At 38.9% G+C, this 17,422-nt stretch overlaps 1 protein-coding gene across 1 annotated transcript in view; it reads left to right on the top strand.

Moving 5' to 3' along the window:
* Positions 1 to 11,358: 11,358 nt before the first annotated feature.
* The window catches only part of LOC139713941 (uncharacterized), a 76,849-nt gene continuing 70,785 nt past the window's right edge, over positions 11,359 to 17,422 (top strand). The window contains exon 1 of the mRNA XM_071625659.1: positions 11,359 to 11,602. The gene's annotated coding sequence lies outside the window, so the exon portion shown is untranslated. The remainder of the gene's footprint in view (positions 11,603 to 17,422) is intronic.

Raw genomic sequence — 17,422 nt, 5'->3', positions numbered from 1 at the left:
AACCACGCCCCTGCTACCAGACTTGATTGGATCAACATTCAGAATATTATATGTTGTAGCACCTTTTCTTCCTTATAAAAAGCTGTACTATAATCATGAAATTTGTTTTTGAATCGGTCATTTTGTGGGATTTTGTTGATTTACATTAAACGGTTAACAACTTGGGAAACTGGCGCCTATAGCCTGGGGATATTTGGGCGGGGTATAATAACTGCTTTAAGAATATTATCTAGGTGAAGGCAAGGTTGAAGAGCTGGAGTTCCAGCTGGCTGCAATTAAAGACAGCTGTTAGTTTCCCCCTGGTGGATAATAGTAATAATAATCAGTGGCGGATCCAGAGGGGGGCGCAAGAGGCGCATGCCCCCCCTTTATTTATCTTTAAAAACAAAAGAAATAAAAAGAAAAAATGAAATGAAACCCTGAAGTGGCACCAGAAATATTAGTCACGCCCCCCCCCCCCTTTAACAGAATTCCTGGATCCGCCCCTGATAATGATGATAATGATAATGATAATGATAATGATAATGATAGTAATGATGATAACAATAATAATGTCTTATTTATCTAGGGTAGCCTATTCAATGTTTCCTAACCACTGTTCCACCAAAGGGCCCTGCCATTATTATTACCCCAGAGTTGCCACTCCAGGTACCCATTTATGCACCTGGGCCGCCCGGAGGGACATAAAAGTGGTAAAAACCAGGGGCGGATCCAGGAATTCTGTAAAGAGGGGGCACACGCAACCCTCCCCCATTTTTTTCTTTTTATTTCTTTTGTTTCAACAAAAAATAAAGGAGGGGGGGGCGTGTGCCGGTTGCGGTCCTCCCTGGATCCGCCACTGAAAAGATCTTGTCCAAGGACGAAAGCACTGGGCGGGAATCTAACTCGAGTCCTCCGATTGGGAGTCGGGAGTCTTATCCCGATATAAAATGCCCCCCCCCCCCCCCAAAAAAAAAAAAAATGCACAAAAGAATTCAACAGGTGGATTTATTATGCCATTGATGATTAGAGTTCGATCCATCCGTCTTTCCGATTTTTTATATCTGAAGATTTATTTTGAACGCGAACATTATTCTCGGCTATAGTTTGTGTATCAAATAAAAAAAAAATCACATATCAATTAAGCATATTGAAAAAAAAAAGAACTTATTCTGTCCAGAAATACGGTACATAATATATTCTAAAGCTGAGCTGTAGGCCTACTTTGTGAAAGTATTTGCAGTATTCATTCCTATGCCTACCATGCATCTGTAAGTGTAGGCCTACCGATATGCGTAGGCTTATAAAGTCAAATTATTTCCATTTTTATTTCATTAATCGTTCCCATGCAATCCGCGCATCCATGTCTTTCACAGTTAATCTTTAGTAGGGAAGAAACGGCGAAAAGTAATTATATTATGGACATAATATACATTGGCACATTGTCTCTTATCTGTGGGGCAGTCCAGTTTGGCACCTGTACGCTTCAACGTTTGAGCGGCAGCATCGAGCATGGCATCAAAAGGAATAGGAGTGTTGTGATGTTTTGACTCCATCTCTTGAACCTCCTTGGTGGAGGAGAGGGGCCAAGATTTCGTATAGGCGCAAAGATGGGTGAATGATGAGTATACCTCATTGGTGGGAGCCCAGTATTGGACCAGAGAGATATCTGTTCCAATACATACGCGATCCATCTGATGATCTGACGGCTTCGAAAGTTGGGATTCCCCAAGAAGATTGGTCTTGCGCGCCAAATGCGGCAGCTGCATGATCTGCATGCAATCCGTTACCTGTGGATGCACTAGCGCACGCCATTCAGCGTATCGTCATGATCTTCCTGGAGACCGCGCCTCGAAGGCTATAGCAAAGCAGGAAGTGATATAACGAGCAATTCCATTATACATGTACCAGTAGTTGCAACAAGTACGAGCGCAGACCGGCAGCCACCGCGAAATAGCAGTCTAGGCAAAACCCAACCCAAATTCAAGCAATCGGCACTTGATTGGGTAATGAGGCGTTCTGGCTTAAAGAGGAAACCCACTCCAAATATGAATTAGTCTGATAAAAGGGAGTACAATCTTTCGAGTTCAACAGTTAAAATTTGACTGAAATCGGATGAAAAATAAGGAAGTTATGACATTTTGAACTTTTGCTAATTTCTGCCAAACAGTTCTTATACAATGGACATAAATATGCAAATGAATGAGCTAACTATCATATTGCCATACCCTCACAATGATCGTGTACAAAAAATTAAGAAAATTCATTGTTTCTGTCATTGAAGTCTGAAACATGACGTTATTCCTGGTTGAATAACTTCAGAAGAGTAATCAGTTCGATATACGAGGAATTGAGCATCGGGCATGATATTGTGTTTGAATGAAAAAAATGGAAATTTCAAATTTTTACGTACAAACTATAAATAATAAGTTGTGAGGGAATGACATGCTCTCTTTGCCATTTTATTTGCATAATAGCTTATTCATATTGACTGTTCAAGAACTGTACAGCGAAACTTAAAAATGTCATAACTTCCTTATTTTCATCCGATTTCGATCAAATTTATACCGTTGAACTCGTAACTTATCAGACTAACTTATATTTTGGACTGTATTTCCCCTTTAATGTCGAGCCGTCACCCTCGTCTTCCCATACAGTATACGTGTAGGGCTCCACACTAACTTTTATTTTTGGTTGCCCAAAGGCAAACATTCGACCTTTTTTGGTGGCCCGATCAGGCCACCAAATTCTTCATTTCTGAAATTTTGGTGGCCCGACTTGCGTTTTTGGTGGCCCCGGGCCACAGGGCCATCGTTAGTGTCGAGCCCTGCAGGGCTCCACAAGGGGATCCGTATACCATGTACGGATTATGATTATAACTCTGTGGGGCTCGTTGTTTAAACATTACGCGTAATGAGTGAAACTCTACCACGTATGATGCAGATTGCCACAGTAAAAGCTAAATTTCAGTAAGATATCAGACAAAACACCAATTTGAGACCTTCAATAAGATCGGAAAAGTGGAGGACGTAACGGACCTCGTCTGTTAAAGGGGATCACAGTTTCTGATTAGGGACTTCAGGTTTCCATTTTTTATAGTATTTTGAGATAATGAGGAACCTCTTATGAAATATGAAAGAGCACTATCAATTATCTGAAGAGGAATTCAAAGTTTATTTGATGAAAATTGGTTTTGAAATGGCTGAGATATTTAAAAGGAAGTGATCTCGTAATAAAAGATGGGACCCAGCACCATTCACGATCGCTTTCTTTTACTTTGTTTTGGATATCTCAACGATTTCGTACCCTATTTTCATCACACTTAGGGTGCGTTTATCAACTCCTTTTCTCGGCAGAAACAGGTTTTCCAAACAGCTTTCAAGGAATTTTTACGAGTTGATAAACGCAAAGCTGTTTTGAAAGCCCTTTCGGAAAGCCTTTTTGAAAGCCGCATATTTGTGGCTTTCTAAACAGGTTTCCTAAACAGATTTTCAGAAACCTGTTTGTAAAAGCCTTTTGAAGTTGATAAACGCAAAGCTGTTTTAAAACGGCTTTGTATAGTATTACTGCAGTTACGAACAATGCACGCCTTATGACCTCTTCTCCTCGGGTCGAATGCAGCTGTGCAGTGACAGGCCAGTTATCGTGTTTGCGAAGAGTTGATAAACGCAACTATTTTGGAAGCCGTTTCTAAAGGGCTTTGGAAACGGCTTTTGAAAGCCGTTTAAACAGGGGAAAGTTGATAAACGCAGCCAAAGTCTCATGCCGCCACTCAGAATATTTGAAATAATTAACTTATGTGCTAAACTGGAGCTGCCTCACAGATAGGAAGACAATAAATGATTCACGTGGCATTGCATCATGATTCGTTACTCTCAAAGGAAGATATGTCTTGATGATGGTAATTGCTTTTCGCCGTCCCTTCTTAGAAATCAAGCGGCACATTAATAGTACAGGGCTTTGGAAAGGTCTTTGGAAAGGGCTTTGGAAAGGGCTTAAAGCCGTTTAAACAGGGGAAAGTTGATAAACGTAGCCAAAGTCTCATGCCGCCACCCTGAAATATTTGAAGTATGTGCTAAACTGGAGCTGCCTCACAGATAGGAAGACAATTGATTCATGTGGCATTGCATCATGACTCGTCACTCTCAAAGGAAGATATATCTTTAAGATCATAATTGCTTTTCGCCGTCCCTCCTTAGAAAACAAGCGGCACATAGTACAGGGCTTTGGAAAGGGCTTTGGAAAGGGCTTTGAAAAGGGCTTTGGAAACGGCTTTCGAAAGCCGTTTAAACAGGGGAAAGTTGATAAACGCAGCCTAAGTCCTTTTGAATTGTATGCTCTTTAACATTTCATATAAAATGGTTTTCAAGTATCTCGCAAGAAACAGCTGAATCCTCATCTAAACCCATCTCTATCATACCATCCGTTTAAAAACTTTTTATTTTCTAACAATTTCAGGGAGAATCACAATACCATTTAGACCCCTTTTTATACGGAAATGTGTGGTAAAACCAGGAAGGTGTAAGACCACCTCGCTGGTAAAAGTGACCCTGCGGGTACGGACCCGATGTCTTCCCATGCCCACAGGTGACAATATAATATATATATTTTTTTACGTTTCTTCGGGTGGTGCATGGCAAAGACAAAGCGGTGGGCTACCTAAAAAAAAACAACCACAAACAAACAATCAAACAAAGAAACAAACAAACAAAGCAAACCAAAACACACACGGTATACAGGTGGATGCAAAGAATACCTAAATTCTAGTATAGGATATAACATAGGACACAATAATCAGTGAAGTTTGAGGAAAATTGGATACTATCTTCAAAATGAACTCTTTAAGATCTTGGTATACTTTTTGGGTCCGAGAGGGCCAGAAGTAAACGAGATTCGCTATATACATTGTATCATCTTCTTGACTTATCAAGTCCCAGAAGAAACACAGGCGAGACATTATTAAGATCTCATACTGTCAACTTTTTGGGCCGAAAATGTATAACAAAAGCTTATAAGTATCCCCATTAGAAGCCGAGGTAATTTGGGACGCAGTGACAAGTAGAGGAGACGGGAAGACAAGAAACTGAGTTAAGAACGTCAAGTCGACTTCTTCAGGATGAGAAAAAAACAAGATCAGTGGCGGATCCACGGGGAAGCGCGCCAGGCGCGCGCCCTTTTAATTTTTGTTAAAGCAAAAGAAATAAAAAGAAAAATGGGGGGGGGGGGAGTGCGCCCCTTTTGATTTTGTCATGTTTGTAGAGGCGCCCCCTCTTTACAGAATTCCTGCTGAATCCGCCCCTGAAGATCCTGTATCTCGGTCAGTTGAAATCTCGTTTTCTCGACTTCTCAGGTCCCATGCAGAAGATTAGAAGGCGCCCGGGTTGTGAAATCTCGTCTGCTCGACTTCTTGTGCCGGAGAAGGCGGGATGAGAGAAATCGACTACGAAAACCTCTATTCTCGAACCCGAGAAGTTGAGAAGAAGAGATCTTAGACCGGCATTCGTGCTTTATTGCCTTCTCCGTAAAGATGATATCTCAAGTTATACCTCGCTTTTTCTTGGCCCAAAGAAGTTCTGATCTCGCCTTGTCGCCAACACTTGGACCCGAAAAAGCTGAGAAGGCAAGTAATTATCTTGTCTTCTCGATCACATTTATTAAAGGCTTGCGTATAATTGCATTCGAACTTCATTGCATTGCACTGTGCAGACCGAAAACAGTTTATGGCAACGCCTATAATACGCATAATGTCTATATGGAACTTTGCGAATGTATGAAGACTAGTGGCTTCAATAATATAGTATTATTATAAGATGATGTTCTACTTCATAAATCATGCACACAGAGAAATGTTGCAACAGTCTTAAAACAAATAATGTGACACATATATTGAAACAAAGTTCATTAAGTGAAGGGGTATACCGTTAGAAGACCCCACCTGCAACAACTGGACGAAGAAGAGAAGACAGCAAAGAGGGCGCCCTACATGTTTAATGTGGTCGATTCCAAAGCTCTGTGCGTATCGTCTTGCATGACCATAACATTTTTCTCCCCGAAATGAAATAAGGTTGTTACACAGTAATCGCAACAAACCTTTGAATACTTTTGTCATTTCGTTGCAGATGACACCAGCATTGTTCCATCGATGATAGACATGCCATTTTTAAAAGGAATTTTCGACATGACTGTCATGCATGTACCGTGTTTCCTTTGAAATCACTTCGAGAACAGGATAATTACAACAGAAATACAATTATTGTGCTTTAATGGGGAACAAAGATATACGTTGAGATGATCTTACATTAATGAATTATAACATATTCCACGTATCAAAGTACTTATTTCAGGAAAAATAACTTCGTGTATTTCGGTATATTCTTAGATTTCACACATGAAGTTGTACTCTATGTATATAGTTAGAATTGGGGTTGGCAGGAAATCCTTATATAGTGTTCTCTTCATGTTGAGAGAGGCCTATACATTCTTTTAAAAAGCGCATCGTGAAATATTAAATACACATTTAGAAATGAAAAGAGTGTTAGAAGAGAGACAGCAATGGTGCTCATGTAAATGCTGATCAATTTGTCATTATATATCAATTATGTTAAGTAATCTTTGCTATTGTATATAGCCAAGATTTTATAATTATGTTTTGTTTTTCTTCATAAAAGCTATATACTTTTTGAAAACGGTAATGGTGCTTTAACTCTTTTTGTGCCACATGGATTATAGGTTCATATAAGGTTTGTGTGTGATTTTTTTTTTGCACATTTGACTTATTGTCACAGAAAGAGTTAACCATGCGACCGTCAGGTTTAGTCATTCAAACATTGATTTCATTTCCAACCACACTATGCCTCCGGAAGTGACGCCTGGCGCCGACCGACAGAATACTGAGTAACTACCTGTACAACAAAAATCAGTAGACGATTATTTCTGACATAGAATCGTAGGTGCTACTATGATTTAACCCTATAAAGCCCAAGGGGGAGGGGGTACATTGTGCCCCCATACCAGACTTTCATTTCCCACTCCTAATTCGCCCTTTATCCAATTTCAACCAAATTTGGTGACTTTTCCTAAAAGATTATTGCGAACATTTTGATATATAATCTAGCTATATTTGATATTGCTGGTTGCCATGTCAACCATAAACTGACAACCATGTCAGTCAGATTTTACGTGTTTTTCTGTTCCAATTTCCATTAACAATATTATAGTGTATGAAATGGGCGTTTCTTGGTTGAAATTTGCCGAAGAAGCAAAATGTGAAGTGATTATGGCCCTGAAATGTTTTTCCTATTATTTCCTTTGTTTTTATGTGACAAAGACATAAAACAATAGATATAATAGAGATAATTGAAATTAATGAAAACAACAGTATTTTCCAAAGATTGCCCTTCCATTTTGTGTCATTTAGATTCCTTCAACCAAGTTCTACCTGCAATGTCATTTGTTTATCATAAATATCAACCTGCAAACTTAAAATTCCAATATCATGGAAATATGAAATGTGAAAACTATACACGTATCTATTCCAAACAAAGCATCACAGGTCTCAATGTATTTTTTTTATGTTTTTATGAATAGCGCCCCTTGTGGTGACCTTGAAACATTTCAACCATAACAAATAATGAGATTCGACTTGTAGGCCTACATCATTTGCGGCACTTATATGAAAATGATTGATCTATAATAACACATATATACTGGGGATAAAGAAATTGTACAGAAAAAGCATGTTTTTAGCACATTTCCTATGTATTTCTTTATATATATATATATTTTTTTTATCTTTCAATTTTTTTATTAAACAACATCAAACAAAATTACAGAGATCAAAAACATGATTATACAAATAGAAATAAACAAGAAAAGAAAAAAAATAAGAAAAAGCAGCATACAAAAACCAATCATGTCAATCATGAATTACTAAACAATATACATTCTATCAAGTAAAACAGTGTTATGACGAGGTTTTTAGGAACATATTTTTACCATTAACCCTTTGCTTCATCAGGTCCGTAGTCTATCAAGATACAAAAACAAACAATAAAAGCGGACCAACAAAATAAGTGACACATCCGGGACTCCGGGTTCAACTACATAAACAAGTTAAAAATCCAGTCTCCATTTTCGAAAATGTAAAGCAAGCGTACCCTTTTTCTTTGCCAAAAAATGTATTTCTTTATATTTTGGTAAATAGCGCCCTCTATGGATGACCTTAAAAAATAAAATGTGCCTTCATGTAGAGTTATATGAGTTGCTCTATATACCTATGTGCTAAATGAACGATGATAATACATCAAACAATAACAAAGTTACGTAAGGGGGGCACAATGTGCCCCCCCCCCCCTCTTGAGCCTGAGAAGCTGGGTCAGAATATATAGCCTGGGCTTCATAGGGTTAAAGAATGCTTTAGGCCTTGAACATAAATATACAGAGAAATAAATCACTATTATCTATAGTCATTTCTATTGCTTTTCCATTCATTCTTTATTTTTCTTTGGTCTATCTATTGATATACAATAACTCTTATGGTGCATTAAGCGTCTTTGGCCATCCTCGGTCACGTGAAACAATATTTTATTCTTCGAATTATCCTCTTGCATCACAGAGCATTTTTTTTTTTTTTTTTTTTTTTTTTGGCGATGTGACCATTTTTACAAAATGCAGAGAATGAAACAACATTCATTCATGGCTATATATAGCATGGGCCAATACCTTCCCGGCAATACGCAATGGAAAGAAAAAAAAAACGCAAAAAAGAACAAAAGAACAAAACAGAAAAACTAAAAAATCCCGAGATCCAAAAGTGACGCAAAATCCAGGAATATTGTATCGTGCCCTTTATTGCACAAAACGCTTGCGTCACTGCACGTCGTACAAGGGGTGAAAAATCCACTTAGTGTCCATATTAACGGTTACTACTCCTATGTGCTATATACTCGACTCGGAGGCATCTGTCATTTCCTCCAAAAAAGCCTACAGTTTGGCGTTGTAGTTTTATGTACTGCTTTACATTCATATTCCTTGAATCACTGAATGAATGAGGTGGTAGGAGTCATGCGATGCTTTGACGTGACATCACTGGTCGCCTCACCGAAGAAGTTCATTGACCTGCCCTCAATTTTCACTGACTTTTCTGTTGCTTTCCACAATTAAATAAAGAGTCATGTATTGGTCGGTTATACAGCTCGTTATTCCGAAGGTTCGTTATTCCGAAGGCTTTTTATTCCTAAGATTCCTTATTCCGAAGGTTCATTGTTCCGAATTTCATTTTCGGATTAACCAATCTTCGGAGTAACGAACCTTCGGAATAACGCCACAAATTTTCGGATCAACGAACCCTTTTTCATTTTCGGATTAACGAACCTCTAGGTATTTGCGTGTTTCGGATTAACGACCCTTCGGAATAACGACCCTTCGGAATAGCGAACCTTCGGAATAACGAACAGCACCCGTATTGGTTATTGGAGGGCCCAGTCGTTTACTTCGTTTTGATTTTTCTTATAAAAGCGATAATGGTGACTTTAAGCCGGTGACTCCAGGCATACGCGAATTCGATAAAATGAATTTGAACATAATTATTATGTATCGATGAACATGCATATCAGCGAAACTTGAGGAAAATCTAACAATGAATCCGTTCAATAGTTATGACATTAATCGTAAAGCCTCGGCTCGATTAACCCACGTGGCGTTTGAAAACGTGTGGTGTCACGGTACAGTGAAACTATTATAAACACATGGGAAGAGAATTCCACAAAATAACCTATCACAACAAAAAAATCTATGGAAACTGTAAACTCCCTCCGCTTGTTAGTGACATTAATAGGCCTACTCACATTATAATTATAACCAGTTCATTATAGCTATTTTCACTGACTTCTTAATAAGGAAAAGCCAAGTGTGCAGCAATAAAGAAATAACAAAATATCAAAATGCCACCTGCAGTTTACTCAAACACGTGATTGATTGTGATTTCAGAAGTTCAGAAAGACCAGCTCTCTTCCACCTCCCTGGAAAGACAGATGATTCATGCGTATAGGCCTAAATTTTAAACTGGCACGACAAACTGTAACAAGCAACAAAGAGAATTACTTACCTAATCTTCCCAAACTTACGGCTATTGCTGAATTACCTTTCATCCATTGTGTAAATTATATTTGGTGACTCCTTGGTTAAAATATTAAGACTGAATGCTCATTTGTGCTAAAAGAAATTATTTACTAAACGTTTTTTTAAAATAACTATATACTTCCAAGTGTGAACATCTATCAACTTGCAATTTTGTTGGGAAAATTGAAAATAGGTCTTACACTGAAATGAACGTACGACTGAAATGGAATTAGATCAATTTGAATACATGATGTATATTGTACATTGATGATTAATACATCATTTCATGAAATCATTACATAACGTTTGGTATAATATCGATGAAGAAGTTCATCAAAGTGATTGCGACTGATCAACCTCTAAAATGTATTACAAATATTCTTCGGTCATTTTGCCTCTGACGAAGATTCTGCTATGGGATCGAAAGCTCTGGCCCCTTTTGACTCCATTTTACTCCATTGGCTTGCCTTTAATGAATAAGCAGTGTTCAGCAGCTTTTTTGTTGTTGCTGCTATTCTTATATATACTGTAGTATAAGTCCATAAATAAAAGTATAATCTCTCTTGAAGGGTGTGGGAGGGGTTTTTCCCCCCTGTGGCCTCCCACGGTAAGCTTTTTCCATTTTTACCTCTTAATGGTGCGATACATACTTAAGTGACTATTTTTTACTTATTTTGAAAAACAAAAGGGAAATACACCTTCATTTGCAACTATCACTTTAATCTTTTGAGCTATGCTCATTATTATAGGCCCAAGTTACAGGCTTCGCCCGATGCGTGAGAAAAATGGGTGCCATGCGTGAGATCGTGAGATGGCCCATAGGTATTATTATGCTTGAGTCTCACGCAGAATGCGTGAGACTTGGTAGCTCTGTGCATACCGATTGGTGTCAAGAGCTTTTACACCTGTTGGAGAAAATATCTTTTGAATTAATTGATTGGTGTCAGCCACCGATCTCATCATGGTGTCAGCTCAGCACACCCGCCTCAAGTGGTTGGTTGTTCCAGAGAGGTGAGAACCTCCCTGGTTGTTCACTGTGAACAGGCAAGTTGTACAGGGAAATCGTAACGCGCGTACGAACTTTAGCCCCGTCGGGGGTCCGTCCGTGGCCGTGTGAGTACAGAGCAGACACAGTAGCCTTCGATCGCGCGGCGCGCTCGAACAAGTACTGTACGACTATTGCAACTGTGTGCAATAATATACAGGGGACGAAAGCCATTCGTCGTACGACGAGAGGTCTAGCTACACGACTCTGCAGCACTCGTATAAAGTTCTGCTGTCAGATGCTAAACTGTATGTTCAACTTTTTAAGGTTGGTTTGAGGTATAAGAGAAACGCTGTCAGGGAAACGAAACCATAGAGCACTGAACCAGGGATCCAGTCAGATAGACTTTATACTCGGCGAAGATACGTGAGCAGAAACGAGACCTTGTCCTTGGGTTTGAAAAGATCAGACGTCCAGCCGACGACCGACTCACTGCTGTGTGATTCAGTATCGCCATCGGTACGTTTTAATTAGGCTACCTCTTTTTGAGCTTAATTGCATCTGATTCAGTCACAATATACACTTAAACTTAATCCTTAATTGTTCATTCGTCATAGATCATGTTGCAGCCATTAGTGTGCTGTACACGTCTTCACACCACTCCAGCTAAAACAAATCCCATTGTCGCGCCGACTAACTTTGTTACTTGTTAGTTGTAAATCCATATCCATACAAAATGTAGGGCTAGGGGGTTTTAACCCCGTCCGGCCCCGGGTTGCTCCTTGTAGAATCTGGATTTCTACACAGTTATCTACTGACTTTGGCCCTTGGGAGCACCAATGACAGTGCGTTATAGAAATTCAGACAAAAACAAAAACAAAAACAAATGAAACGAGATATGAAACTCGTCACGCTGACGAGTTAGGTGATACGCTTGGGGTCATCAGGTGTCGGTCATCTGTGATCGACAAAGAAAAGAATGTGATATAGGCACCTTGAAGTTATATTGAGCGTGCATGCAAAACCGTTTCTCTAACCACTCGGCCACGGGACATCCCCGGAAATGGTAAGGCAAAAAAGAAATGTATAGATATTACAGGGGGGGGGGGAAGTCAATGCCCACTCAACAATCGTGGCCGTGTGAACATGTATTGCATTGCTAGACGGAAATGCGGCCTTGTAACGACTGATGTCGCTATGCCATTTCTGGCAACTTGGGAAAAATATGCGCCGTAGACATAAAGCCTATAATCGGCTGGTTTTGATACCTTGCCTTTAATCACAATTTTCAGTGTGATGACGTCATCAAAGTACAAAACAATGACATGGTCTTGAAAGACAATTGTTCAAAGTACAACACTTCCGTCGTCGTCATTACATACTATGATCGGTTTGACAAAGTCAGCCTGCAAAATTTTGCAGCAGTCGAAGCAATGTGGTCTCCAACACAAAAAAGAGGGATATGGTGTGTGTCTGTGTGTCTGTGTGTGTGTATAGGTGCATTTATATACGAACGTGATTTCTTCATGGACGAATATGTAATACAAAATTGAAGAAAAAAAGTAAAATAGCTAAGTATTTTGTTTCGTGATCTTGTGGGGTTCGAACCCGCAACCTCACGTCTCTGAGACGTCGCCTTTAACCACTCGGCCATATGTCTCGGCGAGAAAATATGAGGAACGTAAACTTATGTATGTGAAAGCTGAATCGGGAATCGTTTTGTCCACATTCCATTCTCATTTTCAGTTTTAAACTGCAAAATTGTCAACCTGATGATGAGATTTCAAAAAATAAAATGCATGATTACTGAAGCTTATTGTCTCAGCTACAACATACTTAAGTTTCAGAGGAAATGAAGCAAAATCAGCTGAGATAAAGGTGCTTAAACGTTGTCAAGTCAATGCATGGTTTTAAAAAAAATCACCTCCCATAGACATAACACGTAAACTTGTCCGATTTTGCATCTTTACCTTTAATCACAATTTAAGGTATGATGACATCATCAAATTTCAAAACCATGATTTGGTCCTGAAAGGCAAATGTTCAAAGTACAACATATCTGAATTTGGGATAATATCGAGCTTAAACAACAGAGATACGAGCAAATGAATGTCAGAAACAGTACCTCAAAAAAAATAATTCCACTTTTTTGATTTCAGATGATGATATGATGACGTCATAATGTATTTAGGGAAATATTGATACTTGAAACGTTATTTCCAATTCATATGCTTTTGTAATATGCAATAAAAACATAGGGTCACCTGACGTTTTAAAGAGCTATGGCGAAATAAACAAAGACATGTTTTTCGCTATATTTCCACATAGACGCGAACACGAAATTTCAACTTTGACGCCAGCGCATTCCTTTGTTATAGGTCGAAATTGATCGGAAATCAATGGATATTGTTACTTAATGTATCAGGAATCCAAATCTGTCAAAAAATGTGCATTTTCATGTTGATTACGCGCACTGCGCGCGGAAATGCGCGGACGGACGCGAACGCGCGGAACGCTTAAAATTGTCTGAAACTTCGAGATTTCCCATTGGGAAGTCGTTTTAAGCATTTAAAAACTTTGACGCGCGCTAATGCGCGCGTAATGATGTCCTAGGTAATTAGCATTAAAAAGTAAGATAGAGCGTGACCTGAACTTTATGTCCAACGAAAATGATACAGAAATGACCTTTAGTTATGAAGTTATGATCGATCATGTAACATGGTCCGAAAATCACAAAATGGCGCCTAGATGACGTCATAGATATGTTACTGTCATGAAAACCTTATTGTGGCTAGATATTGTCATGAGACATGTTGACTGAAAATGTCATGTTATTCCGTCATGTCAATGTTGAGATATTCACGACACAAAATGTGCCAGAAAGAAAGAAGAATAAAAAGAAAGAAAGGAAGATTTTGACAAACACAATAGGTGATACGCTAAAAGCGTATCACCTAACAATGATTTATTGCTTCGTCTTTGCACTGAAGTGACTGATGTACTGTGTAGATGCCTACATCTGAGTACTATCAGTACTAGGCCTACATTCTCTTAACTATACACTGCCCTGAGCTGTCGCTGTGCAAGTGTCGCACAGTGTCTGGTCAGGCTAACAATAGTACTTACACTTGTACATTCTCTCTGCTTGCTAAAGGCAGAAGTTACCCTGATGCATGTAATTGCGCTGCACTTTCAAAATGAAAAAGTCAAGCTGTGCGTCGGTACACTCAAGCAGGGCACGCAAGGGAATTATGATTGATGTAGCAGATCAGACGACAAGGTTTATAGAACACCTTACCTATCAATGCACACGCTGCACTCGCCACGAACCTTCTCCCATTTTTTTTTCTATTATACTGTATTATGCCATATATTTTCTAAATTTCCGTGAAAAGTGAATTTCAGCCAGCAAAATTATGAAGCATGGGGACGAAAATATTTTCCCCGTGCAATATGGCTTCCGTAAGAACATGTCATGTGAACAACAATTACTTGGTTTAACAAGCGATTTACACAGGAACATGGATGCAGGGCATCAAACGGATGTTATAATCATGGACTTCTCAAAAGCTTTTGACAAGGTTGGACATGAGCGGCTTTTACGTAAACTGGACTACTATGGTATCAGGGGGAAAAGTCTGAAATGGATTCAAAGTTTTCTCAATGGAAGAAGTCAGAGGGTTGTTTTGGATGGTGTGAAATCTTCTCCAATAGCGGTGGGATCTGGAGTGCCGCGCCTCAAGGGTCGGTTCTTGGGCCTTGCCTCTTTCTGCTTTACATCAATGACTTGCCTGATGGTCTCGCGCCAAAGGTTCGCCTTTTTGCCAATGATGCAATTTCCTACATGACCATCGACAATCAACATCATACACAAAATCTTCAAGAGGACTTAAACAAAAGTGGTGACTGGGCAAAAAAATGGATGATGGATTTGAACACAGATAAGTGTAAGGTTTTGACAATATCCAGGAAAAGAAGAAAGGTGCAACACGTGTATCATCTAAATAGTAACGCCCCTCTTGAATCTGTTGAATCCGTGAAGTACTTGGGTGTAACCACCACTTCTGATTTGAAGTGGACCCAACACATTAACAATACTGTCAATAAAGCCAATAACGTGCTTACATTTCTAAGATGCAATCTTCGCATAAAATATTCTGATGTTAAAGCCACAGCTTACAAAACGTTGGTTCGACCAATTGTTGAGTATGCTTCCATAGTTTGGGACCCATCTACCAAGAACCTAATCCACCAATTGGAAATGGTCCAGAGAAGAGCTGCGCGATTCACTTTAAATCGCTACCATAACACCTCGAAAATGCTACAAGAACTTGATTGGACCACTCTGGAACAGCGCAGAGAAAAAGACAGGCTAATTATGATGTACAAAATACACAATAATCTTACACCTCTTTCAGCACAGGACTATATCATCAAACAGGCTACAGGTACTCAGTTGACGAGAGCCTCGCAACCACACTCCTATCAGGTACCATATTCGAGAACTGAATCGCATCGCCATTCGTTCTTCCCAAGAACTGTAAGGAACTGGAATTCCCTGTCATCAGAAATTGTTTCAGCGCCATCTGTGGGATCATTTCGAAACCGTTTAACGGTTGATCACAGTGGCTAGTTATTTTCGTCAAATTTTCTATGTGCTTGTAAATATCTGTAAATAAATTGTATTATGATGTAAATAGCACCAGTCTGCAAGAATCTTCAGTCTATTGAAGGAGGCAGACTTAACCAGAAGAAGAAGAAGAAGAAGAAGAAGAAGAAGAAGAATGGGAACTTCCAGACAATTTCATGAGTGGTTAAATTCGCGACTATGGTTAAATTTGAGATCCTGGTCCCTGGAGCATAGTAAATTTACTGAACTGAGAAATGTAGGCCTAGATACGTGCATGTCACGTTTCTATCGAGATCAGAGTCAATATTTTCGTGTGTCTTTAAATTCTCATACATAGCACCCGACTCGCAAAATGTGTGAAAATAAAAACCTCGCAAAATATTTGGCATTTTAAAAAGTGCAGCGATGGGCAGGTTTTGACTACAAAGTTAATTGGCCCATGAACATTGCCCGATGGCTCGCTACAGATTTCAATGCTAAAAAATGTCGAAGCAGTTGATTTCATGTGAGTAAAAAGTAAAATTTGAGGTAGAATAATAATACAGAAATTGTTAACATTTTGTCGCTGTTATGAGGGGTGTCTCAATGACTTGTATTTGGGTCCTTGCCTGGGCGGTCGTGGTGTCTGGTCAGGCTACATAATGTATGACCGAGTATTGTATACAGTCATTATGTCCCTCCCCCTCCATCAACTTATTCAAAATCTCTCTCGAGCTCTAGAACAGTCTTGTAGCTAGGCATTTGTGTGAAAGATCTGGAGAGGGATCAAGAATTCTGTGTTCGGAATTCATTAAAAAATATATATTTTATAGAAACTCCATAACTTCTTGCCTTCTTGTACTTCTAACTATATGTGCAGTTGGGTTGTGAAAATGTCTAGAAATTGCTTTTATGGGACCTGTGAGCTAGACCCCTCTTTGTCCTCCATTTACATGTAGTGTCTTCTCATTTTTGCCATCATATTTCTGAGTTGCCTAGTGTGGGACTTACTACACTGTGTACATTGTTGTGTAATGCCCGATATCTCTTACCACACAGACTACACATAAAATAGAAATACATGTCCAAAACCCACACTTTTCACCAAACAACAAATGTATGGCATACAATGCATGCATAGATACAACAAGGTGATTAGTGCAATTGTACAATTATACAATATATGAAGCCCCAGATTTAGGAAAATTGAACTCCATTACACGACCTACTGTACCTGCTGTGTTGTTTTACATTACTTATAGATTAGAATCAAAATCAAAGTAGAATAATATTAAAAACAAAACATAGATAACTTTCCTTGGGAATGAGGTTGATGTTGTGAATGTATAAAGGCGCATGAACACTATAGGAATGGATGTATGCTTTTGATGAGTAATTAAAGCCACAGGTTTAAATGATAAAATAATTGCAATAATTCAATGTTTTATTTTGTGACATTTCGTTTGATTTGCTTTAGCCATTTAGGCAAAATCATCCAGATTATTCTTGGAAAATCTCAAGTTGATATAGGTCAAAGTTAATATTGTAGCACTGATATGCTATAAAAAAGTATACTTGTACAATTGTAAAAGTAAGGACTACTCTGTCCTCTGCTGTATGGCTACAGTACAAAACTTTTTCTGCTATGGTGATAACAGGAGTGCCAGCAAAGTATTTAAAGTGGTTTACAGATGATACCTCTATACTACATACTATGTACAATGTATACA

This window comes from Diadema antillarum, unplaced genomic scaffold (genome assembly GCF_040938485.1).
Source record: "Diadema antillarum isolate AM-2024a unplaced genomic scaffold, OU_Dant_1.0 seq00002103_RagTag, whole genome shotgun sequence".
NCBI classification, from domain to species: domain Eukaryota; kingdom Metazoa; phylum Echinodermata; class Echinoidea; order Diadematoida; family Diadematidae; genus Diadema; species Diadema antillarum.
This window is presented reverse-complemented; position numbering and strand designations above follow the sequence as displayed.